A 27,307-nucleotide genomic window follows, 5' to 3' on the forward strand; every position below is an offset into this window, starting at 1 on the left:
GCGCGCTGCCGCCGCCGCCGCGGGGGGCCCGGCCGCCATGTTGGCCCTGGCGGCCGTTAACGGCCGTTAACGGCCGCGCGACGTGAAGCGACGCGGCAGGTGCTGCCCCGCGCCAGGAGGCTCCCAGGGGGTTAATAATTAAGCTAAAAGTTCCCTTTTATTTTTAAGTGGTATTATTTTTTAATTGGCATGCGTGGCTCAGGCGTGTGAGCGTTGGCATTGTGCACATAAATATTAAAGATCGTGGTTGTGAGGCTCCAGCGACAAGCCCCAGCCTGGCGGCCTCTGAGGAAAAAAGCCAGAGCTCAGCTCTGCTGCTTTTCTTCACTTTCGGATGTGAATCCTGCTGCTGCGTGCTGGTTTCAGAGCCTTTTCCAGAGCCAATCCATGTCCCCACCATGGGCTCCAGCGTGTGCAGTGGGGCAGCCCACATGTGTCCAAGGCTTGTCCGGAGAGGGCAGTTTCAAAGTGCTCTGCAGCCCAGGAAGTGAGTACAGGTAGGTGTATCAATACAGCTGGTAGAAACTCAGAAATCCAGCCTGCTTTTTGCACCTATATTGTAGGGCATGTTTTAGCTTGGCCTCTCCATGGTGTTAGTGGTGTTCCTGCATCCTCTGTTGGCTGATACCCTGAGTGGTTTGGGGTAGTGTAGTATCTCTGTCCCAGCTGGTGGGGAAAGGAAGAGACCTKAAAAACAGCAAACAAAATGCTAAGGCTGGACTTTCTGCAGTTYGTGCCCCATAGGTCAGTTTTGCTGCTAGAAACCAGCTCACCAGCTGATGCCCAGGTCCTAGGCTCTGTGGGGTCTCAAGGCCTCACACAGCTCATCGCCAGGGGCCAGTGCGTGGAAGAGGAGAGGCACCAGGGACAGCTGTGTCCACCGACCCATCCTGCTGTTGGGGTCAGCATTAGCAGGTGAGCACTACCTGCCTGTGTGTTCACACAGATAGTTACTCTTCCTGTGTGTGTGAGCAAGCACTAGTCTTGCCGGGAGGGCAAGAGGTTCTGCCCCAAGTGGAAGYGTGATTCATTCAAGTGCGGTCTTGAGGGTTGGAACGGTCATTTTAAACAGATGTAAATCTTGAGTTAACTCCACTGAAGGCAGAGCTAGGTGGCACAGAACTTTGTGCAAGTCTGAACAGACCAAACTAACTCAGAATTAAAAAATAAAGTAGCAGTGAATTAGCAGGGCACCTTAGGCTTGGCCAGTAGCAGAGTATCCGAGAAGCGTCTGGTCTGCACCTTGCAAGTGCTTGTCACTGAGCATAGCTGAGGAGGCAGCGAGGTCCCCTGAAGCCTTTGCCTGGTTCTGTCAAGGGCTCCAATAGCTGTGTGTCGTGTGGAAGTGTGTATGGGTTTTAATGATGTCTTAGAGGCAGAGCACCAGCAACTGGAGCCTCTATGTGTGGAACTGCAATATTAGATACACTGCTAGACATGTTATAGATATGGATCAGTTGTATGGGGAACGGCCATTACATGTCTCCTCATGTGTGCCATAAGCTATTAAATCAAGATTAATGGACATACTCTTCTGCAGCTTTGTTCTCTCGGGGCAGATTTATGTCCCCAGGTTGGTCCCATAAGCCCTGATGCTATACRTTACATTTCCTGCTGATTTTTAGTGTGGGAGTGTATAGTGTAAATGTCTCTCTCAGCCCTTTACAACAGGTAGCAGTGCCCTTTTTGGACAGAACTGTGCAACTCTGCTGCCAGGGTGTGGAAATGGTTGTTGGGGGATGATAAAGATCAGGATCTGCCTGTCCTTTTGACATGCTCGCTGCTCCCAGGGGTTAGCTGCATATCAAGCTGGACATCTCTGATGTTTACATGAGCCTGAAACAAGCACAGAGAGAAACCCTTCCTCTATTCTCTGCCCCTCTTTGTTGTTCCAGCTTTCAGACAAATTGTACACCTGATGAGTGCCCTATTCTCAGGCACTTCTGCATTCCTTTTTTTTTTTTTTTTTTTTTCCTGGCCTTTGTCAAAGGCCAGAAGAAAAAAGAAATGCAGAAGTGCCTGAGAACAGGTGTACCCCCAGTCTTTACTTTCTAGAATTGTTTCTTAATTTCTTTGTGTTCATTCTTTGGCTGGCCGCAGGCCTGTCTTGGCTTTGCCTTTGTGTCTTCCAGCTTCTCCAGGCTGATTGTCAGGTTCCTCTTCACAGCTTCAAGTTTTAGCCATTCTCCTCTTAAGCAAATGTTGCCCAGGCAAAGATGCTGCCTACTTCGAAAGGGCTTGCTGCCTTCTCTGATTTTGATTTTAGGGTGTTTGGTCTGCCTATACCTTGTGTCCTTGAGTTTGGCGCTGAGTATTACATGCGGTAGGTCACTGCAGTGTGATAGATTTCTTTTTCTTTTGATTGTCCACATTAATTACATCTCTTTACAAATACTGAGCAAGCTGTGGATCATCGCCAGCACAGCCTATCTTCAGCAATGTTGCTGCTCAGGAGTATGGGGTSCAGCTTCTCAAACTCATATGCAGGTTCTGCACTACTTTGTCTGTTCAGTAACTGTGTCCTTCCATAGCTTTAATAATCTGTCCATTAAAGCCAAGGATGTCGAGGGGAGATCTGTGAAGATAGATTCATGAACGACAAGGTGCATCATGATCTTATGATGCACAGGAGTGGAATCTTTTGTGGATGCTAAATGGTAAAACCTGGCATAAAAACTGGCCAATGCCTTGGCCTGTTTGCAACACAGGTCTGGAAGAAAGAGGTTTAAACACCCCATCCATTACTGTCCCGAAGACYGATCTTGTGTATGTTCTGGAGGTTTGGATTTTATAATTTTGGATTGACCTGGAAGCTTCWGAGTATTTCTGATTTTTGTCATTTTGAACAAATTCTGTTCTGATTTTGGTGTATGTATACATATGTGTCTGTTTCCTGTCGGACCTGGGATCTGTCTGTAGTTACCAATGCCAATTCTACAGACTTCTGAATCCCCCYACTTAAGCAGAGCCATCTCAAGCATGTTGCTCAGGGCTGTGTCCAGATGGATTTTGAGTGTCTCCAGAGCAGAGACGGCACAAGTTCTTAGGACAGCTCTTTCAGTCCTCAATTACACAGTAAAATATTTTTTTCCTTTTTATTTAGTCAGTATTTCCTGTGTTCCTGTATGTGCCTGTTGCTTCCCGTTCTGTCACAGGGCACCAACCAGTTTTGACAGAGCCATGTAATTAACTGATAACCACTGTGGCTTCCACATGCAGCTGCTGCCAGCCTCGCTGCGCAAGTAGCAAGTGGCACAAGCGTGCAGGAATGCGGATGATGTTGGTATCTCGTGGAAGTCACTGCAACCAGAGGAACCAAGCTGTGTGCTTCCTTTCACATGGGTGCTGCAGCAGGTGCAAAAATCAGCTTCTGGATGAATAACTGTAGCTATGGATGTATTTGCATGAGCAAGGCTACTAGACAGCCCTCCAAAGAGCCGTGTTTGCTTTTCCTCTTCCCTTCATAGGACTGGAAAAATGGCAATCACTTCATGTTCCTTAGTGACAGAATAGATGAGTGTGGTTTTCTAACTTGATAACTTAGCATCTTAGGCAAACATCTGAGCACCAGCACTTCTCAACTTCAGRCTGTAGCATTCTTCCTAGAGCTGTACTTAGGCACAATGTTTTTGAATGGCAGATTTGCTTAAGAATGCAGCTTTCCAGGGAGACCAGATCTACTTGATATGATGCAAAATCTCGAGAAAGGGAAAAAAAAAAGGGGGGGGGGGTTTAAAAAAAAAAGAGTCAAGGAAAAAAGTTTATGAAATTAAATAATTTTTCAGCTTGACTTATTTTTCTTTTCATGTAAAAGAAAAAGAGATTAGAGGATTTAATACATTAAAGATGTATTTGCCTGCCCCCGCCCCCCCCGCCCCCCCAAGCCAACCCCTTTAGTTTTTATTTCAAGTAGATTCAGTGGAAATGTCTTCTGTCCACRGTTGTTTTTTATTTGGCCGTTGAACCAGATAATCCAATATTTGCACAGCTCTCCCTGGAGCTGCGCAAAGAGGTAATGCTGTCATTATGATAGGTAGATCTCGGGAGACAACGTGGAAGCACAGGGCTGCTCGCAGAAGCTCCCTGGCCTTTAAGTGCTCGCTCTTGGATCTTCAGGATTTCCCTGCAGATCTCTGGGCTCTGCTGTAATAGAAAGGTTGAAGATCCTGCGCTTTCCCAAAGGAAGGCAGAAGGAAAATGCTATTCAGGAACAGGGCATGGAGTTCCTGGACTGTTCATGGGTATTTTTCCCCTAGGGGATGATAAGGCTTCTAGTGCTAAATGGCAGGGTTTTGTTCCTACGTATGAGATTTATTTTCTTTTTAGTTTGGATTTTGTTCTGAAAATGGGGTTCCATATATGGACAGATGTATATGGATGTATGTCCATCTTTCTGGCTGTTGATTCTTGCCTAGGTCAGTGTACCTCACTCTGACTGTCCAAAAATGCTTCTTCCTAATTAAATCCACCTTTCCTGTTTGCACTAAAGCATCCTTGGCTCACGGAAATGGCCTGACCTGTGAAATTGCCCACTTAGACAGGCAGCTTTTGCAGTTCACCCAGTTTACATAGGGAAATCAGATTTTTGCTTGGCTGGCTTAGATAGTCAGCAGTCTGAATTGTYGAAGCACATGCCCACTGGGATAAGCAACTGTAGATTTGGGACTTATAAAAGCCATTTGCAAAACTATAAACCAACCATGTCTCCACCCAAACCTGTCACTGTTGCTCAGATCTCCCAACAATTACAATCTAATTAGACCTGGCATTCAAAGTTGCCTCCAGCGTTTGAAACAAAAGTAATTTAGYGCTAATAAAAGTGGTAGATTGACAGCTCTGGAGGCTGAACTCAGTTTTTGCACAAAACATGCCCAAGTTGGGAAAGAGCTGCAGGAATTGCCACAGTGACTGTGAGAGGGCTTGACCCCTGCTGTGAAGTGGCAGCCTCCAAGGGATGAGCATATGGGTAATTTTCTACAGGTCTCTTTGCTGTCATTGCCAAGAGTGCTGCTCATTACTGGCAATAATTAGTATATTGTCTGTGGCATGAATACTTTTCCATTAGGAAAAACACCTGATTCTTTGTATGATAGCACTCCAATGCCCATCTTATAGTGGTGGTGTTTAGTAAGTAAAGAATTATTCTAGATTTGAACCACAGCCCGTGAGGTGAAAGGCTTTATCCCATTACGAGTCCCCTGAATCATTCAGTCTGCAGCGTGTGAGACACAGGGCTGTGATTACCAATTCATTTCATAAAGGCCAGCCATTTAAAATTCTCTCAAACTAGCAGCTGCTTGGGGAATGAAAAAGCACCTGGGTCTGGACAAATATCTTTTTCTTCTTCTGGGTTAATTTATAAAGAAAAACAACAATTCTTTCCTCTGACAAATGAGACTTTCAATCAGCGTTGAGCTATTGCTGCAGAAGGATAACCTGCCTTTGCTTACTTGACATATGGGATTCTTTCACTTCCAAAGGTGGGAGTCATGGTTAGACTGAAGAGGACTTGAAAAAAATTAACCTGCTTCATGTTACCAGTTCATGAGAGGAACCCATCGGGTTTGATGGGGAGAAAAGAATAAGCAATCCGCCCTCTTTAGTGCTCTGTGGTGTGGCTGGATTCTTTTACTGCTATTGTTCAAAACCACAAATGGGAAGACAAATACATTTCTGCTTCCCTCTCCCTCTCAGTCTTTATGCTCTAAAATACTAAGTTACAAAATGCTGAGGACCAAGAGTGGCTTCTGAAATCTGACAAATCTTAGCTTTCCTCCAGATGCTGAGTTAACGCACGCTGTACTGCAGTAAGCAAACCTTAATTCAGTTGACAGGAGGCTTGCAGCAGGTATATTTACCCTCAAGAAGGTTCATTTTCCATATCTAATTATCTCTTCATCTGCTGAGTCAGGAAGAAATCAAAATTATCCTCTATTTTAGATTGTGTTTTCCTAGGCCTGACACGAGAAATCTGGGTGACATTCTCAAATCATCCAATTTCTGAAGGATCAAAAGACTTTGTGCATTTTAGGGGAGCATCTACTCTTCAGACATATAAGGGGCATTTGGAAATAATACCTCGGTTTTGAGATTGTGACACAGATAGAAGTTTGCTGCCTTTATTGCCAGTCCGTATAGGATAAGATCATTTATGTTTTCAGATGAGGCTTTGAAAATGACGATCTTGTGTGTTCTAACTGGAAACCAAGTTGCCTATGGGGCATGTTTCAGAGTAAGACTTTGCACTAATAATTGCACTCATTCTTTTGTCTTTACCCCTCTGCAGTAAATTTTTCTGGCAGCCATGATCCATGTCAGAGGGTGAAGAAGCAGGGYGCGTGAGCTTGTGTGTGTGTGTATAAGAAAAGGACATGTGATTTATGCTCAGAAGCTGCTTAAAGCAGCTATTTTTTGTTTGTTTTTTCCCCTGTAACATTCTTGTGTGATTTTGAAATTACTAATCCCTGTCTGGTATCAGGAAAGAAGTAAGATGATTTTCTTCTTCCTTTATCAGTCTATTTTGCTTAGCCTACAAGCAGTGTAAGGCACAAGCTGTCTGTCATTCCTGAAGTGTGTATGCATCCAATGTGCRTGCTTTAATGGTGGAAAGATACAGTTTTCTCACACCAACTGGCCGCTTCTGATGCAGGTCTGCTGCATATCCTTTCCTCATCAGGGACTATTTCCCCATCCCTCTTTAGGAAGAGCATCATTTCCTCTATGCGACCATGTCTGTGAGCAGCTGTGACAACCTGCAGCCTTCCTCCTCATCTCTGACTGTAGGTAGCTATGTCAGCAGTTTCGTCCTGCATCTAAAAGTTCTTGGATCTCTCTAACATACAAATGTGGTGGTGCAGAAGATGACAATACAAGGGGAAAAATTTTGGTTACTTCACATATTGTTTGTGAAGCACAGGGTATGTAGATAGCCTGGGATCGTTTGGGATGATGCATGCTGTGTAAGGTTAAGGCGCTATTATACCTAGTGCTCACATAAATTTCTAATCCTTGGCGTTGCGTTTTAGCACACAGGTTAAGTTATAGCAAATACATCTGGAGCGCTCGTTAAGGCCAAGTGAGGATGTGTCTTCCGCTTCATTGTTTAATAGAAATGTTTTATTACAGGAGTTAAAACAAAGCTTGACCTAAACCAGACAGACCTTCCTGATATTTTTAGAGAGTTATACCATATTCCGTGTGCGTATTTCGCAGGCTGGTATGTCATTAACAGTGTGTGTCCATCCTTGTCCTGCTAGTTGATGCAGATCTTTTTGGAGGTATGTATTCCTATCTATGCAGAAATGCAAAAGGGAGAAAGGGAGACAAGAAAAAAAAAATTCCTTGATGTCTTATCTCAGTTGAACGGGGATTTTTTTCCCCAGCAAATTCCAAACTTGAATGCCTCATGGTGTTGCCAGGATCCAGGGGCTTTGAAGAGCCTTTGGATCCAAACACCTCCATGATCCTGTTTAGAGAAGCTGTTTTAAATGTGTCTGATACTTGTGCTGCCCCTTGCCCTGGCACCTGGCAAGAGGGCAGAGGAGCCTCTCCCTCCATTTGCTGCTCAGTGATCTCCATCGCGCCACCGCTCGCTTTCAGGTTGGGAGGCAGGTGTGCGGGAGGCCAGCGCTTCCTTTAATCCCTATTAAGAACAGCAGATCACAGTGGCCCCTCTGGCCTTATTCCCTATGACTACGAAACGAGCTTTAGCGGCACAGAGATTTAATCTTTCTAGTGGAAATGTAGCATCGGTCAAAGGTCTGCACAGCATCTTTTAGGGCCGTTTCTTAGCTCTGCGCCGCTAATCGTGCTCTAAGGTGGAGATTTTGGCAGGCAGCTTGTGCTCCTCTTTCTGCAGCTCTGCGCTCTCGCCTGGAAGAGCTGCCAGGCAGGAGAGCTGTGTGCTGTCCCCCCTCCACCCCCCATCCTCTTCCTCCATCTTCACTTAATTTAGATCATACCTAAAGTGCGGCCACAGATACATTTAAGCAAAAGCGGTTACCATAGTAACAGTGGAGATTTGCTAAATGCAGTCTATGATGTAAATAACTAAAATGACTGTCACCCCAAATAGTTGTTTATTTCTTCTGCGTAGTTTATTGAGTATTTAAATCTATTGTAGCACACACAGATTTACCACTTCTAAGTATAACTTAAGGAGTGACACATTTTTTCCTCTTGCTTTCCTTACAGCTGCACTGTTTCCATGTCAACAGCTCGCATTGATAAAGAATTGACATTCTGACTGCATTTGGCAGTATAGGGCACAAGGTGACAATTAAAATAAATCAATGTTTTTAATGATGCTGATGTTAGAATTTTGCCAAAATGCTGGAATTCCTGTGCACGGTAGACAGAAATTGCTTCCTGAAACTGCAGAGAAATAGGCAGAAATTCTCATGGGAACAGACTTTTCTTTGCAACATTTTCAAACCTTCCTGCTTAGAGATGCAGAAATACTGGGAGAACAAACTCTCTTTTTCTCTTGCACTTGCACACAGAAAATGCACCCAGTGCTGTGCGTTAGTGTGTGCACACGGTTATTTGCTTTGGCTTACTGAGTTCTAATATAGATGAGGTCTAGAAATGCATAAAGCATGCATTAAAAATAGACGTCAATTATTGGACTAGAAACCTCTTTTGATTCAAGTTTTGGCCAAAAAAAAAAAAAAAAAAAAAATAGAGTGAGAGTGCTTAATTAGCTTCCTTCCCAATTTTCCGCCATGCGTAATTTTCCTTGTGGTGAATATGTGTATGGAAATTATTGAGTGACAAGAAAAACATGGAGACCCAAAATGTCATTTTTAAAACCTGGGACCCTCTTCAGCAAAGATCTGCACTTTAAAATGTGCATTTGGGGGATGAAAGGGAGGCTGTTTTTTCTGCCTGTTTGTGTGAGCAGCATATAGATACACGTTTGCCACTGTTGAGGTGTCGTTCTTCTGTTTGTTTTACCTTTGTGCCTCCAGGGCTAGGATCAGCGGCCACTGTACTGAGCTCCCCCTTCAGACGGTGTAGGAGAGACAGACGCAATCCACAAGAATTCCCAAATGGGCCAAACAGAGGGAGAGAGAAGAAAGTTGTTATCCCTGTTTTACAGGGACAGAGAGAAATTACAGGAGTTTTTCAAAGCTGCAGATAAGAAGGTGGCTCTCAGGGGGCTTCTTTGCTGCCCTTTGGTTGCTAGAAAATACCTCACTTGGTGTTTGCTCAAAGCCAGACTGGAGTCTTGTGGCAGGCACTGGAACGCAGCTTGACACTTCTGTGTTGGGATGCATTCATCTTCAAGGCAGGCAAAGGTTGGGAATATATTTTCATGGAGGCACTCAGCTGATTCCATCTGATTGAAGTAGGTTTAATCAGTAATCTCCATTTTTGTTGGTGCTGCATGTACCTCCTCATGTTACGCATCCGAACAACGGGCCTGGTGATCCAGATTGCTGTGGGCTGTCTTAGTAGCCCGTCAGGGAAATAATTGTGTTCAAGCAGCAGCTCAGATCACCTTCATCAGATGTTCAGCACTGCCTCCTACAGGTTTTTGAGTGTGTAAATCTCCCTACTTTATATCATGGGGTTGTATCATTTCTCATGCTTTTCACACAGTTCTGCAAGCTTATTTTTTTCTATTGAACATTTTATTCTTTAAATTAAATTGTTAGATACCATTTAAGAGAAAAGAATACAAACCAGAACCACCGATTGGTGTTGAATATTGTCACCATTTAGGTGCGATGTAGGAATTTAGCAGGACCATCAGTGCTGCAGTCTCAAGGTTTGACGGTCTTGGGGGCCTTGTGAGGTGTCAGTGAGATTTGGCATTGGAGGGAGCCACGATTAGGCAAGTKTCCTTCCCAGCACTACTGCTCTCAGCACCTGACTCTACCCTGCTTGTAGCGTTTCCCACGGGAAATCCTTTACAGTTTGTGACTGTTGACTGTATAGATACCTATAGCTGTCATTCCGTGGAGATATGACCAGCCATGTAGTATTGCTGCTTCTCCTCCGGTTGTATCAGCCAAATTTAGTTATCAGGCAATTGTAATAACCAGAGAGACAACTATAATAGCCTACTTTCATACTTCATTGTAAATGGTGGCTCCGATGGTCACACCAATATTATTTGGCTTGCTAGGAAGATGCCTGACATAAGATATTGAGAATGAGATGAACATAATGCCCAAAAAAGCTTCATATTAACATACGATGCTGGTTGTTTAAAAGCTCTGCAAACCTGGCCATGTTCAATAGCACTACAGTTGTGAAGAATGAAAGGACAGTCACAACCATTTATATACAAATTAATGCAAGAAATGTATAAATAGAGACAAGAGTGGAATAGAAGCTATAATTTAGTCCCAAAAGTTCTGTACTAAAGGCTTGGATCCTAACAGGAGTAAGTAGGTTCATTCCTAAGACACAGCTGAGAAATCTTTATGCAAAATAGAAGGAATAAGTAAGTGATAAATGTCAGGTGATGTTTGGCTATAATTGGATGCGTCATGAATACAGTCAAAATGTTAACCTAATTCTGTCCCAAATCTGAAACCAAACTTTGCTCTTATAACCAGATAAGCTTTTTCCTCTTAAATTTCCTGAAGTGCAGTTTGGGAACCAGTAATTGAAAGCAAAGTGTAATTCTAGTAGTTTGGCAGGCCCTTTTGTCACCAGCCTTGCCCAACAAGGGAAAAGGGAATATAAAAGAAATCTGTTACCTCATATCCTTTATGTAACAAACCATAGGGTGAGAAGACAGAGTAAAATGAAGATTTTTTTAACAAATCAAGTATGTTAAACTGTAGTGTTCTGCCCTCTTCAAATAGCAGAAATCAAGATGTTGCTAGTGGCAGAAAATGTTATATGTGTAGATATATATATATATATATATAAATAGTGCAAGTCATCAAGCCATTTCCCTGTGTTGGGGATGATGTAGTGGAAATGCCAGATGTTGCTCTCAGTTTTGCTTGGTTTCATTCATTTCTGAGTTGTCTTTTGTCATCAGTGGGGTGCAATTCCAACAAAGTGAAACAACACACACGGTGTGGGATAAATAGATGCCTAAGAACAGCTGTATGCTGCCTTAGGCAGCACCTCTGTGGTTAACAGGACTAATGAATGTGCATGCAAGTGACACTGAATTGTGGCTGATTTGAAGCTCAAGACCAAAGGTTGTTTTTCAGCTAAGAGAATGGAGAGGGCGCAAAGACATGCAGGAATACAGCATGTTGTGCAGATTTAGGGTCTTTCCACAAGGAGAAACTTCTCCATCTGCTCTTACCCTGCAGCAAGGGGTGCAAGCTGAAGCATATCTAAGTGAAAAACAGTTTCCAGGTTGGTTACATTTCAAAGGGAGTCCTTCTACTGGTGGCTCTCCAGCAGCGCACTGGGAGAATGGAAGTAGCTGTGGCTTAGTGAATACGTGGATGAGCATGTTCCTCCTTGTCTGTGTACACTGGTGAAGAGGGGTGTGCAGGGCCACGTTTCCCCATCTCTTTTAAAAAAATTGGTAGCTGGGAAATGCTTGCAGTGCTTCAGTGATAATAGGTTTCTGGCCAAAAGCAAGATGAAACAGCATAGAGAGATGCATGCAGTATCCATTTCCTCTCTCACTGCCCGCACGTGCCAGTTACAAACCTGACCTTTATCTGTTTTGCAGCAGAGGCACAAGATTGCAAGGAACTGCCCAGCTGTGTCCTCCATGCAGTCTTCTGTATGTGCAGATGAAGAACTGCTCTGGCCGTGGAATGAAGAGCCCTGGRTCTTTGGTGGCCAGGTAAGTGGTGCCAGTGACTAGCAAGTGGAGGCTGTGGGCAAGTGTCAAATTGTGTTTCCTTGGGTGTCAAATTGTGTCACCATGGCTCTGTTGGTGCATGTTGTACTGCTGAGCCAGCATCCTGATGAACTTTGTTATCCTGCAACTGTATTTTTTGCTCCCGTTCCTAGTGGGATTGCTGGGACCTGAGACTGGCCTGTAAGTGTAGTTGTCAGCTTGCTTTTAAATGCAGAGACGTAAAATACCTCCTTGTGCATCGTTTATTACATTTAAATCCGATCAGGGGACATATAAAATGTTCTTCTTTTTGTAACATTTATAAACTACTCAGGAGCATAGGCACATCCCCCCCTATTAATTACCCTAATTTAGGCAATGTCTGTGGAGGGCCTGTGAGCACACAGCTATGAGTATCCCCACAATCCTTTTATTTCTAGGCAATGAGGTTTCCATGAGGCCATTCCAGCTGCAAAATCCCTAGGAGGAAGCAGGATACTGCTGGAGACTGAATGTGTTCTTAGGGCTTGTCTACACGAGGGAGTTGCACTAAACTGACTGATAAATCTGCTCATCTAAACTAACACAAAACTTGGAGTGGAGGTTTTATTTCATCTGATAACTTCTTTTAGACTTAGATTAGTTCTAAAACCAAGTGAACTCTCATTTAATATCTTTATATAAGGATGTATGAGAGGATTTATATGAGTTTAATTTGAATTGTTTCAGTCAGTTTTAAATAAAACTAGTGAAACATTCTTGTATGGAAGTCACTTCCGTAAATACAAACTTCTCTCTACTTTCCAACCTACCTAAGCCAGGGGCCAGTGAGATTTACAAACTGCTCTGCATCAGAGCAAGTCTTGGGAGGGACATTCAGTGGTCCATGAAGGAATGTGAAAGAAGGGTGTTTTGTTTATCTCACTCCACAAAGGGTGGTCGCAACATCTCTTTTGAACCTCTTCAGACTTAATACTGCCAATGTATTGGGCCTGTAGTATGAGGTGGAGCTAGAACATCTGGAGTAGTCCAAGACATGTGTGACTGTGGTAGGGTCAACCTGCCACATCTTTAAATGGCAAATTTTCTTTGAACCATTCAGTCTTTTCTGTCAGGCTTTGGTATTGGTACTTATGTGCTTGAGTGAAAAAACAGGTAGTTTCCTATTACCCTTAGGTTATTTCAGCTAACTGTTAAAATAGCTGATGAAAAGAAAGAAGTGCCTTCTTTTGGTTCATGAAATGCTTTTAATAGACATGTTTTCTTGCAGTGCAGTGACGTTTAGGAGAATCAAAAGAGTAGGTTACACTGAATGTCATCTTGAGTTTCTCCCATGAAGTAATCTGGCATACTCCCCAACTGCATGTGCTGAGCTGTGAGAATTGTTGCTGAAAGCACGTAGTATTGTGTAGGCTTAATTTTAAATTGCTCCACCATGGAAAAGTCTGGATGTGTTAGAAAATTAGCCTAGTTTGAATGATACAGATCTGTAGTTTTCCTCATCAGAGGTGAAGGCAGATAAATGTTGGTTGTCACTTTCTTGCTATGCACTTGCCTTGTCATCTGTGAATGTTTGGGTGTCCCAAATCAGTGGTGGAGAAGCACCGAGGGCCATCATGCAGAGCAGCCCTTGCAGGGGTCTGCTGCTGAGGGGAGCTGGTAGATCCAGTGCCTGGAGGGATAACTTTCTGGAGGAGTGTCCTTACCATTCCCTGTGCCCTCAAGCCATAGATCATAGGAGGGATGAAATTTGTTTTTATCAATTCAGGAACAAGATTCTACATCTGTTCCTAATTACAGGTAGGAGTCTCAGAGGAGGTCTGAGTTACAGGCTATGTGGATATCAAAATGCACAGCTCTCATTACTTGAATAGGTAAATAATTTTATTCATCATCTGTGTGGGGATGTAGGAAGTGTAGCCCAGGAGATGTTAACAATTAACTGCAATCTACTTTGCATTACTGGCTATCAATATCTTCAACTTTTCTGCACAGTATTTTAGCATTGGCTATGTAAAGCTTCTAAAGAAGGGGTTGACTTTTTTTTTCTGTATTGTACTCTCTCACATATATTTCTATTTTTGTCAGATTGAGTTTACATTTTRTTTTCTATGGAGGATGTGTTTTTATAGTTCTTTGCATTCTTCCTTAGAGTGAGGGACCCAGTGACTACTGTAGGAACCTGGATACCTCTGCTCAGAACTGTCTTCTGTTCAGGCTGAGATGCTAAGCGCCACTGTACCTGAGAGAGATAATCTTCTTCTCCCATGTTTAGTTTTGGCAGACTTGTTGGCAGCCCCTTTGAAGGCAACCAGCTGGGTCCCATGAAGAATAAAGATTCTRCATTCCGGTAAATGAGAGGAATTGCTTTAGTTTCTTTAAAAGATTTGCCTTCATTGTAGATTTTCTCTTTTTGCTTGTAAAAAAAAGATGCACACAAAAAATGCACGAGAAGGCTGTGACCCATATAGGCACATTGCTGTAGATTCAAATAGACATAGGAGAGTAAAAGGAATGGGAAGTATAGCTGTTTGCAAGGAAATACAGCATCGTCGCAGATTTTCTCCTTAACTTGAGTTAATTTAACTGAAGARCATTGATGTCTTTTCCTACAATTGTTTTCGCATTTGGGGAGTTTAAGGTAAAGCTCGAGGTAGTGTTAATATGACTTCTCTGCATAGCTCTGCCACAGCGCTGCAACATGGCTGTTCTCACTGGAGCAAAGCCGACTTGAGGGGAGTTAACTCGAGTGTCTGTAGCTGCTGAGAAGCACTTCTTGTTTGGTTAGAAATTCCAACTGTATCCTAGAGGGTGCAAAATGCTGCTGACAGATCCCTTCTGCCCTCTGCTAATGGTAGTGGCAGAGGTGTCGCAACGGTTAGTGTTGCGTCGGGCTGGGGAGTCCCTGTGCGTGGAGTGCGCGAAGGGGAATGCACTGCGGCTGCCGCTCAGATCGTGAGGTTCGTCGAGGCGAATGGCGGTTCTCTGCAAATAGCAATGAGAGGAAAACTGGTGATGTCAGGCCTGAACATTTTAGCTGAATTCAGTAGCAAGTAAAATCTTGGAGCTGTGAAAAGCAGTTGGTTTGGAAGTAACTATGRGAAATGGGTTGTAAATAATTAGCAGCATAGGTTTGTCAAAAGTAAAGCATATGAGCTAACTTAATTTCTTTCTCTGAGGATAAAAAACATAGCAGAAAAGGTAAATCCACCAGAATAGTGTATCTCAATTTTACAAACATCTTTCGTACATTTCTCTACAGTAGTCTCAGAAAAATTAAAGGCATGGATAAGATATAATTGTTATAAAATGTGATCAATTATAAGCCATTTTGAGTGATGGTTAAGTATATATGTCAAGGTATATCTAACGTGCTTGTCACTTTGGTGCTGGTATACATAATAAAAGCTCAGATTTGAGAGAGGAGAGCCCTATCTTTCAGGAATCAATCCTGGCTCCGATGCTAAGTTAATGTGCTCTATTTTCATTAATTACTTTGATGGTAGAACTAAGACTTCATTGATCATATGTGTGAATGATATTAATCTTGTTGTGACTACAAATACCATGTAGAGAGAGAGTAGTCATTAAAACAGATGATCCTGTGGACAAGCCCCTGGCATACGTCCTGGAGCCTCAAGCAGGCAACGTGTGTGCAGATAGGGCACGTTGGGAGGACTCCTTAAAGCAAAGTGCCCTTCTAGCTGGGGTCAAGGGATTGACTCTGTACCTACAATTACATTAAAAAAAAACCTTGGAAAACTTGCATTAAAAGAACATTAAGGTTGTAAAGCCAGCCAGTGAGTAATTAGGAAATAATAGATTTCAAGTGACCTGTATAATTTTATTTCTGCTTCTTAATGCATATGTAGAATGAGGTAGTGTTTAATTCCAAGAATCAATACTGGCTTCACCTCAGGATTTTCCTTTGGGTAGACCCCTGCGCAGGAAGGAGTCGCATATAGAGTGAGGTTTGCTGTTAGGAGGACAAGTCCTCCCAACTTCAGTCCAGGCCAGTTTGCAGCCCTACTTTCCAGTGTTGGTCTGGCGAAATGGGCATGAGTATGCGGAAACACGGGAACACCTCAGTACAACGTTACAAGAAAAAACATGCAGTTTTGAAGTGCAGCAACGATATCTGGCTAGAAAATTGTGAAATTTAATGTTTTGGATGAATGAAATGGAACTGAAAAAAAAAATCCAAATTCAATTTCACTGCAGATATTTTGCAATGTCTATAATTAAGGTCATAACATGATCTATATGTACACTGAGTCTTTGTGTCTGAAGGTTTGCACTGTTGCCTTAGATGCATGTCAATTAGGCATTTTCTGTTGGATGCTCTGGATAATACCATTAGATGCACAATAATTAGGTGTTTTCATCTCATTAATATTCATTTTCATACATTTAAATGCCTCTCTTATAGCATTTGTTAATTAACATACATTACAATGGTATATTCCTCGTCCCCATTCACCCGTTCTGACTAATTTAATGAGCTGACATATCAGATGACTTCTCTTTCAGGATTCTGCTGTTGTGTCTTTGGTGGGAACAAAGAGGTGGTTATCGTGCTGTTTGCGGGTGGTATCAGTGCAGTTATTTGTTCTCCCGCGGAGGCTGGAGCTTGGTGGGTCTGTCCTCAGTGAGGCTGTTGCAAAATAGATGCCTCCTCACCATCWATTTCCTCGAATTCATTTGATTAATATGTGAGCCACAGAAGTTGGAGCCCCAGTGTTGTGTTCAGTTTGAAATGGTGTGGCTTGTTCCCCTAAAAGCCCTGTTCCTTGAGTTGCGCAGTGTAAAGCTGCAGTGAAGGGTACACCAATGTTTAAAAATATCTTTCCTAACTCTTATAATTAGGGCTAATTCAAAAGGTAAACTAAACATTCAGGGGAGTTGAAGGAAATCCCTGTCTCCTGTGAATGTCTGCAAGGCAGTAGAATAGTAGCTAAAATGCTGCTGTGTAATTACACCTACTGGGGATATTCATTATAATTTGTAGGTTACTCCAGAGTCTGACTATTAGTATTATGGTAGGCAGCTTGCCTGTGTATCATACAAATATTTTAAGAGGCTGCGTACAGGACCTCCCACAATAATATCTGTGGTTGCAATTCCTGTGTTCTGCTGAAATACAAATAATAACAATAATAGTAAACACATACAGAAAATAAACATTGTTCTTGTTGTAGTTTTAGCAAATATGGTTTTGGTGGCAGTGTGCTATGGGTTTTTACGAGTCTTGTTTCATCAAAAATTAAGGGAACAACTCCTGGAAAATTCTTCATACTGATAAATCAAAAAGTAATCTTAGCAGTTAACAGATTATTCAAATTCAAATGGAGAAAACACACCTGGAGGGGAATTTTCAAAAAGGCTCAATGTCAAYTTAATTCTGCTCCCACTGAAGTCAATGGGAGTTAAGCCAGTGCAGAGCGTTTTTCAAGATCTTAACCCTCGGATCTGCATACCCATCTAAGTTCAATGAGGTTTCTTCCTTAGCAGATTCCAAGTTATTAAGGAAGAGATTTTCAGTAGTACCTGAGGGATTTAGAAGCATAGTTCAATTAGTCTTTCACTGCAATTTGTGCTTCTAAATACCTGAGACAGGTTTGAAAATCTCACGCTAAAGCCCCGTCTCAGCTGTTGGTTAAAGCCTCAGTGCACATGTCTATTCTGATAAAAATAGGCTTCCAGACCGAGGCACATGCAGAATTCTGTGTGTGGTTAGATGATACACCAGGAGAATAGGCTGTCACATTATCGTTAAGTGTAAGTGAAAGGCRCTGTCAGTGGGAAGCATTTGAATAACATCCCGAGTGTTGTCGCAGCGCCACAGTGGGTCCCGTCCATGCCGAGGAATCGTGTTCAGTGACCTCTGTTAAAGCGCGAGGCAGGCAGCTCCCTGGAGGTGCCGAGAGGGTAAGCTGCTCTTTGCTGGAATCCTGACGGGAGAATCTGCTGCCCTGCTTCTTGAGTTGGTATATCATATAGGAGTAATGGATGTGGTCATATGTTGCTAAATTGGATTTACGTAGATTTGCATGGCTCTGTTTCTCATGGCTTCTGAAAGGTGTGTCTGCAGCCACCCAATGGCCCGTCACTGACCCCTGCACTGCTAGTGCACTGAAGATTTAGGTCCTTTACAGTGCCTGCTTTTCCTGCTGACAAGAATAGATATATCCCTGCTTTCCTGAGCTGGGCGGAAGAGAACATGCGATTCCTTTTGGCTGTCTAGGAGAGAAAGGAGAGAGGACTCTGTTGGCATGTTAGAACCTGGGAGAGTTTCCAGGGCGGGCTTGGCCCTGAAGGCTGCTGCTTCGGAAAGCCACCGGCTTGCGGTGTCTGGCACAACGCAGCACTCAGAGGGTGCACCCTATGGTCCACGCAGTTATGGGCGAAAGAATCTTTCTAGAGATCCCACTTTCCCCTCAGGTATATCCTGAGGGGATATAAGCACTCCTGCTGAAGAGAACTGAAGTAGCAATTGAACAACCTTAGTGCCAAAGTGGTGTTTTGCACCACACCTGGGCATCTTGGGACCTCTTGTACAGGTGCCTGGCTCTGCATTTTTGACTCTGTGCAATGTGTTTGAACAGGGTTTGGGTTTTTGTGGGGGAGAGAAATGAGAGCAGGAAGTTGGTAAATATACTTTAAAACAGGAGGGCTAAAAATGGAAAATTAATTTAGTTGTTTTAGTATGTGGTCACATCAAAATGTCCCATGTTGGACTTAAGGTGACAGAGAAGGGGACCAAGGAGTAAGAAGGAAACAAATTTATCTCCATACTCCAGGAGAAACACAGGTCAGCTCTGTACAACTTGACTGATCTGGGAAGTGCCTGACTCAAGGATTCCTCTCTGGTGCTCTGGCTCTGAAAAGGTCTCTGAACTGCTACTTATCCAGTCTAAGTTACTGTGGTTTCTGTAAATAATGGCAGCTCCCAGCGAGCAAGTGCAAGGCTTGTCTGGCCTCTAGGCTCAGCTCAGGCTGATGTATAACGGGAGCCTTACTTTGATGGGGGCTCTGTGAAAGCTTTGGTGATTTGGAGAGAAGCGTTTCTTCCCTCTGTTGGCCTAAGYGTGGAGGGAGCAAGTCACTTCTGTCTTTATTTCATTTCCTTACCAGAGGTGCTCTGGTAAGGAGAGCACGCTGCAGAGGGTCAAGTTTCCTATCCTTCCTTTCTGTACCCACATCTACCTTTTTCTCCTAGTTCATCCCATTTACACAAATGAAGCAACTGGATTTTAATGAATCCATGAACCAGTGTTCCTAAAAGGGAAAGATCAGCTATTTAATCAATGGCATCTGTTGAGCCATGACACCCATCTGTGCCTACCTCTGCCATTACTACCAGTTGAAGGGGCAGTAGGAGCTGTAGGTAGCAAACGCTCTGCTCTTTCCCTCTGGGCAGGGCTGGAGGCTGCTCTGCTCCATGAGGGAGTGGTGAATCCCAGGCCATCCCGCTGAAAGGGTAATGGCAGCGTGAAGCTGTCCCACTGGCAGCCYGACGGGGCGGGCACCTGAGGTGCTCAGATGGGCTGTACAAGGAGGCCAGGACATCAGTGGGGACCACTGATAAACTGGTGCAAATCTAGCACCTCTAGAGATGACTGCACCTATGACCCCAGCTGAGCTGCTGTCACAGGGCTGTGGCTGTGGGTTGGGACACACACTACAGCTAAGGTGGAAATCGCAGCATGCACTGTGGTTTTTGCTGTTCTTTTTCTTGATGTAATCATGCACTGTAAGTTTTACACACCAGTGCACAGATTACTGGCATTTACTAGGAAGCACGAGGAGCAGGCTGGCAACTGCTCGAAGGCACACAGAATATACGGGCAATTGCTCCAGAGCATGGGGAACACACAGGCAATTCAATTCCCAACTGGTTTCTAGGCAGGAGCTACCAATTAAAATTAAAAGAATAAAAGGCTGCAAGCTTGGGACTGATGATATGCTCTGGAGAGAGGAGTTGCCAACAGCTTGTGCTACAAAGATGCCTGTCTTTCAGTGGATTTCAAATGGTGAAAGAAACTCAGGTAACAGATCATTCTTTTCTTCTGGCTTCCCTGATTTTCATGTACTCAGTCATGCAGCCAAAATTCCTACAAAGCAGACGGGGCTGCTCCCCATGAATTCCAAGCAGCAAGCCAACCTTTGGAGAGCTGAGGCAGTGAATATGCCAGCAATCAGCTGTACCTAGGAAGCCAGATTTTAAAGCTAAGCATCAGGTACCCGAGCAGCGAATGCTGAAAGACAACGCTTCGATATCTACTAATGAGAGGCTGGTATTTATTTATATATTTATAAGAAGACTTTGGATTWAAAAAAAAAGGTCTTTTCCATCTAATGTGCCTTTCACGTTAACTGCTAATGAATCTCTGAAGCAGAACCCCCCTTCTGATGGGCAGTGTTGACAGCTAACGAGGTGAGATTATTACATATGTGGAATCTCCATAGCCTGGATTTATACTGTGCCTGACACTGTGGTACTGAGGATCCTTTAGGAAAGGGGCAAGTTTAAATGGGGCAGGTGAAGCTGTAAATCAGAAACTGTTTTTGGTTACCAAATATGCTCCCTGCCTTCTCAGAAGTCATGTGTATGTTGACAAACTGGTCTGGAGAGCAGGGTCTGCTGGAATGATCTTCTCAGAAAAAGCAGCGAATTCACCTGAATTCTTTTTTTAGTGACTTGTGCAAACCGGGATAACAGAAAGACTCTTCGCTTCATTGTAGTAGTGGTGCGAGGCAAGAAAGGATCTTACCCAAACTCCTCGTTGATCTGAAAGAAAAGGCTATTCCCATCCCATATGCTGAAAAACGGTGACATACGCTGAAAAACGGTGACATACAGTGCTCCTGGTCAAAATGTCTAGAGGCAGCATATGCCTCATTTTAAGATGCATTTTGTTGCATGAAGTCTTTGCTTGGGAAGCTGCCTATGGAAGTGGAAACCTTTCAGGCCTCTCCCGAATGGCACTTCACCTCTGTGTGGTAACTTGAGACTCCCCAGACTCCCAGCGCAGCCCTTCAAAGTTCTTCATGTCCCTCATGTCAGCACAGCTCCCCTACATAAGGGTTTGCTTTGTGGGGAATGAACTGTGCGGCTTTCAGAGAGCTTAAAACAGAAACTGATCCATGAGCAGGTGCAGGATGGAATCATTTATTATTGCTTGGCTTAATAAACTGCATCTTAAATTATGATATCGATTACAATGTTGAATGAAAAGGCTGAGCTGGCATTATTGTATTTGACACAAGCAGTATTTTTAAATATTTGCACTGATTGCATGGTGCATCAGTGTTCGTTTTGGAGAGCAGTAGACTTAAAAGAAGGTGTTGCACAAAGTGCTAGGTGCTTCTGAATTCATTTACGTAAAGTTTGTTTTAAAAATCAAAGACAAATGGACATACTGGCAAATGGAGCCAGTTCAGAGTTCTTGTACACGCTAAGAAGCACAAGCCTATGTTTGCAGTATCAGTTCACCAAATTAATGACATTATAGCACAGCAAAAATACGTCTGCAGCAACCCTAATAAGTTCTGTAGGATTCACTGGCAGGATAAACATGCCTTCTCTGCCCTCCTTTTCCTCCCTCCCCCCTAAACAAGCAATAAAAACATTTTGCATAAACAAATTCCAAATTACAACTAATCATAGGAAAGCTGACAAATGTATGCTATGCTAGTCTGTGAAAATACTAATCAAAGCAGCCTGTCAATTGTTAAAGTTAATGATTTAGATATGCAAAACTCTGACTAAATTTTTGTGGATAATTACATAATTACGCCTGGGTTAACACAATCAAAAATAGCGATTGCATGCTCCATCTTGAAATCACCATGGCACTTCCCTTCTGTTTTTTAAAGGCCTCTTTTCCCTTCTTCCCCATGTGCAAGAAGTGCAGTAGGGAAAGGAAAGGAAAGGAAAAATGGGAGCCACCCAGGCAGGGGAAGCACTGGCGGCAGGTGCCTCCTGCCCACAGAGCCTCCTCTTCCCACTCTGCGGAAACGGGAGCACAGAGCACCCCTGGGAGGGCACAGATTATTTTATCTGAGGTAAGAAGCTGCAGCAGCAGCACCTCTCCTTGGGAATGGAAACATGCCTGGAAATGAACTTTCTCCCTCAGCAGACCTTTCCGATTGAAACAGGGAGACTATATGCATTGTTTTGAAGGGCTTGCCATGATATGGGACCCGAGGACTGGCAAGGCTTACCTAGGTGATCCAAGTTGTCATTCAAGAGTGCCCTTTGATCCTAAACAAGTCCCTGGCAGGTGTTTAGTCCAGAAGGCTCTAATAAACAGTTTTATCCAAATCCTCACCCCCGTGAGCTCCAAAATGCTCCCTGCACTGGTAACCCACCTTCAAGCTCTGCTGCCAAAGGCTGGAAAGGACTACCGTTCTGGGGAAGGGGCTTGTCCCCATGGAGGGGAGTGCTAGAGAAATGAAGGGCTGCGAGGGGCCTGCTCACATGTCCCCTGGGCTCCCATGCTGTTTAAATTCCTTGGGAAACAGCTCTGAATCGCTTTTAAGTGCCTTTAAAAGTCTGGAATTTCATTTGTGGCACTTTCTTTTCTTTCTGTGTGTTGCCTTCTTGGGCTCTTTTTATAGTAGTTCTAACCAATGTAGGTTGGAGATTCCAGGTGTCGGGAATCTCAGACAGGCAAAAAGAGTGTAAGTATAATGGAGAGTGGACTCTTCCTGAAACTTTGCATTGGCTGCGATGGAGTAATGATAGCGATGGGGATTTAAAAAGTAATATATCTCTTCTGTAATTTTTTATCATAATTTTTCTATACAGTTTCCATTAAATAGATAAATGACCTACGTGAAAAAGAGAAATAAAGTGAAAGTATAAAATCAGTCCCTGTCAAGTGCTGCGTAAGAGAGTCAGGGTCCCAGTGTTTGGCGCCTCGACCTACTGGTAGCTGTTCAGGGGAAAGGGCTGCCTTCACTTGTGACTAGTCACCTAATGTGCGGGGGAAGTAAATGCACATTTATCTGCATGTAGAGATGTTCCCACCCCCAAAATACACTCTCAGAATAAGCTTAAACTAATTGATATTATGGAGGCAATTAGTGCTTTTATTGTATTCTCTGGAGTAACGCTTACAAATTCCCTTGATTGGTTGCTCAGCCTGTTATAAAGGGCATGAAATTAAATAACACTGCGATTTGGTGCTTGAAACAAAACCTGAAATGTTCTTTTGGAGCCACTGCGAGCACTTGGAGCCAGGGCAAAGCTCCTTTCAGCAGCCTTACGGCTTCCTTCTGCTGCACCGATGAGGCAAAAATAAACTTCCTGTACTTAGACAGATTTTAAACATTTTTTTTCCGTGAGACAGAAACCAGATGGAATATTTTCACAGCTGACTCCAAAATTCACAGTTTTTGTGACTTCTGTGATACTGTGATTTATACAGGGACTTTATGTATCAGCAGCTCTGAATAGACAGACAGTCTCTTGCCACTCAAGCTTTTAAGCATTATTTGGATTGGTAGGTTAAAAGATTGTATTAGCTGTGTGAAATGTGAAGTATCAGTGGATTTAAATGATAGTTCTGCAGCTGATGCTGTTTCTGCATCTTGACTATAAGTCGTAATAATAAAATATGTTAAAAGTACACTGCTCCAGGATTGATACCAAACCCTTAAATGTCTCAAAATTAATCATTTGTAAAAGCAAACAGAAATTCTCATGTCCAGTCACAAGCACAAAGCAGGCTATTGACTTCAAGCATTCGTTAGCTCTCTTAACGGGAGATGTGAATGGCAGAGGTGCCCTGTTTGGGGYTGTTGGTCAGGCAAGCAGCACTTTCAGATTAACCTGAAGCTAGAGGATGCGTTTGTATTCCCTGTGAAAAACGGAAAAAAAGATAGTTATTTTCCTGTTTGGGATGGACAAGTCCAGCAGAAGCGGCGAGGAGCCAGGTGGTGGGAAAGCAGTAGCGAGGGGGACCAGCAGCCCCAAGTGCTGCTGAGGGGTGGCAGCTGCTCACGTGCTGTTTCCTGTGCCATATGCTTGTGCCTCGGTGGGCTTGCCGCTCTCTGCATTCCAGCTTCTCCCACCTTTCTATATGTGATTTCCTGGGAAACTTGAATTGACCTGTGCCGGACCAGAAATTAGGGAAAAAAAAAAGGTTTTTGTGGGATTTTTTTCTGTGTGTGAGAACAGTATTTTGGTAACTCTAGAGGTTGCTTTTCTGTTTACAGCTGCAGCTCTGGACTTTACCTTTTTGCTGTCTTTGGTGACATGGGTTCTGGCTTTCCGATATCCTCACAAACCTTGGACAACTGGGTCCTGCCGCAGCCCCGGCCCTTGTCAGTCTGACAGTGAGTCTGCAGAAGTGTTTTGTCTTCAGTTGGCTGTTTCTTCAGAAAGGGATGGATTAGGGAGGTCATTTCTTTCCAGCTCTGGGAAAGATGGAGGTACCTGTTATTTTAGATGCTTGTAACATATGTATCTTATTTTTGTTGGAGTATTTGTTGTGTAAATCGACAACAAAATAAATGGTAACACCTAGGTCAAGGGCAAGGCTCAAGTTCAGTGTGTTTTGCCCGTTCAACCATTTCTTAAAGCTGCTGGCATACCACAAGTTTTTTCAGCCCTCTGGAAACATATGTATTCCAGCCCAGTGGTTGCACAAGTGCGGCTTAAAACCACCTCAGTCCTTCACAGTGAAAAGGTAGTTGATGAGGTTTTGGATGCGAGGCAGATTTTTTTCCAAAATATGGAAGACACAAAGGAGCAGGATGCCTGCTAGAGCGTAGGAAATCCCGCAGAACTGTGTGCTAAATAAATGCTCTTTCCAGTGATTTCTGCTGGAAATCAGCACACAAAAAATCATTTGGTGTTAACATATGGAAGGAGGTGTGGGAGACAGTTAGAGGAAGCCTTCCACTTTTTGGTACGTGTTTATAATCTAATGTCCTCAACATTATAGATGCTACATATTGAAAATGTCTGTATGCAACCTGGTTGAAAAAAAAAAAAAAAAAAGAAAGAAGAAAAAAAGTGCTGGTAGGAGTCCAAAATATGGCCATTTTTAACCTGTTATTTCCACTTTGGGATTGTTTCTRCCTGTTTTCCCAGGCAGTGAATACAGTCACTATATTAGAAGGATTGTGCTAATGAACAATTGTCTGAAAGGCTGCAGCACAAATCTGTAACGTTTCCTTCTACATACAGTGACTAAAATGCAGGAAACTGTCTTCTAAATGTAGCTCCAGTACCTGAGGCAGTTTAAACAAATGCAGCCTGCTCTTGCAAGATGCTTCCTTTGGCTGTGTTGGAAATTCTAGGCGTATATTCTCTGATCTGGCAAATTACTTAAATATATGCTTAAATCCTACGTGTACTTGCTTTGAAGTCAATGGGATTACTTGTATGTGTATATGCTTGGGTGGTTTGAGGCCTTATAGCACTAGAGGACACTTGGCATTTAGAAAAACAGGGCTAGAAGGGGCCTCAAGAAGCCACCCTCCCCCTTCGCTTCTGCAAGGCAGGCTCAGTTATACTTGTCCTTCTTGGCAGATGTTTTTCTAGGCTGTTCTTAAAAAACATCTGGTGATGGAGATTCCTTAGCTTTCCCAGGCTCTATTCCAGAGCTTTACTATCTTAATTATTACAGATGTTTCTCCCTAGTGGCTAACCTGCATTCATCTTGCTGCAAAATCCCGTTAGTGTTTGGACTTTCTAATGAGGAAGCGCCCTGTGTGTGACAGACTCTTTTAAGGCTCATTTAAGGTCTTAATGTTGCCTTGCCACAAATTCTTTTCTCTAAAGACTCCAAGGTTTGTGAGAAAACTCCCAGTTTTTGCTCCTAGACAAATATTCTAAACCTCTGTTCTGCTGCTCTTCATCTAGATGTCTCCAATTCATCGATCTCTGCCTCTTCTCCTCCGCTCTCCTATTGAATTCCATCCCTTCTCTTGACAACAGTCTAGGCTTTCCACATCTGCAGATTGTGAGCATCTGTACTTGCAGCTGTTCTGAGCACCCCGTTTTTCCTGTGTGTTAGCAGGCTGAGCAGGCCCTGTCACGCCTGTATGCACGGCAGGTTTGCAGTCCTCCTCCCCGAACGTGTCCCTGCCACTGGCCTGCTTGGGCTGAGTGCAAGGGTGTTTATTTGCGCCCCGTGTTTGGCCACGCTTGTGCCTCTTCTACAACCATTTCGTTCAGGCCGTGCCTCATTAGTGTGCATTTGAGAGTGACGTGTGAGACAGATCCAAAAGCTTCACCAAATCAAGATACGTGATCTCTTTGGCTTTGCCTCTGTCCATGAGGCCTATTACCCTATGGCAGAAGGAAATTAAATTGATCTGACAGGATTTATTCTCTCCAAATCCATACTAGCTGCTATTCATTTCCATGTTATCTTCTAGGTGCTTATAAATAGTTTGATTATTTGTTCTGTTCTTTTTCTGGGGATTGAAGACAAATCTACTGGGTGCTAACTCCTGAGCTCTGTTGTGCCCCATGTTGAGGTGGGTATTATGTTTGCTCCCTCCAGCACCTCATCTTCTATTCATGCATTCTCCAAGGTGGCTGTCCAGCGATTCGGAGATTGTATAAGGGACTGTTTAAGAATCCTGAGTTGAAATTCATTGTGCCCAGTCATTTTGAAGACTTCTAATTTATTTAAGGATGCCTTAATCTGTTCTTTCTAGGCCATTATCTTCCTGCTGCTGCGTCTTTTATTCCTTGTCTGCACTGGAGCTTCTCAGAGAAGGTACCAGCTCTCCTTAACTCTTTTGCCTCCCATGAGATCTCTGGGTTTAGTTCAACAGCTTGAGCTTAATCCTGTTATCATCAGTGACAAAAGTTCTGCTGATGGATGATGTTGCTTTTACGTAAAGGCTCGACAGAGTCTTTGTATGGAAGGAAGCTCAATTTCTGGTGCCTTCCCAGGCAAGCGTCGAGCTGGAGTGCAAGAGCCCTGAGTGAAGCTGAGAATGGCAGTGTTGGACTCGTGGTGGGCTGGGAGGTGGGACGTACGCCCACAAGTTGTGCAGGGCGGGCTTTGAGTTGCTATATTGATTTCTTTTTCCAACAGAACAAATGTTCAGCAATCACTCTAGGAGGTTAATGAATCCTTGTGCCACAACATCTGCCCCTCTTTGCTAGATTTGGGAATTTATTTTAACAAATAGTGTGTTTAGAGAGTAAACAGACAAAATTGTGTTTGCCTCCTAATGTTGTTGTTTGTGGTGGCACTTTCTCTGCTGCAGGTCCACAGTGTTGTTCAGGAACCTGAACTGTAACTTCAATCCCTATGTGCTTGCCTAAAGAAAAGGGAAGTAGAGAGCCTCCTTACAAGCCTTTGTGCATTTTTGTTCCTGACAAAGTGTTGGTAATATCAGTTTCTCTATAGTCAAAAGGAGAATGTTCTGTTGGAATTCCTCTTAAATTCAGCAACAATTCTATTTCCAGTATATAAATCCAAACTTTTTGTACTAATTATGTTTATGGGGGCTCTTAGTTGCTCTGCTCTGGTAGATTATTTTAATTCCTTTTTTTTTTTT

At 43.4% G+C, this 27,307-nt stretch overlaps 1 long non-coding RNA gene across 1 annotated transcript in view; it reads left to right on the forward strand.

Moving 5' to 3' along the window:
• The first annotated feature begins 141 nt into the window (after nucleotides 1-141).
• The window catches only part of LOC112957275, a 57,417-nt gene continuing 30,251 nt past the window's right edge, over nucleotides 142-27,307 (forward strand). Inside the window, exons 1-2 of the long non-coding RNA XR_003251189.1 lie at nucleotides 142-497; nucleotides 11,657-11,773. This is a non-coding gene — a long non-coding RNA (uncharacterized LOC112957275). The remainder of the gene's footprint in view (nucleotides 498-11,656; nucleotides 11,774-27,307) is intronic.

This window comes from Nothoprocta perdicaria, unplaced genomic scaffold (assembly GCF_003342845.1).
Source record: "Nothoprocta perdicaria isolate Ctin4 unplaced genomic scaffold, notPer1 scaffold_71, whole genome shotgun sequence".
In the NCBI taxonomy this organism is placed as follows: Eukaryota; Metazoa; Chordata; class Aves; order Tinamiformes; family Tinamidae; genus Nothoprocta; species Nothoprocta perdicaria.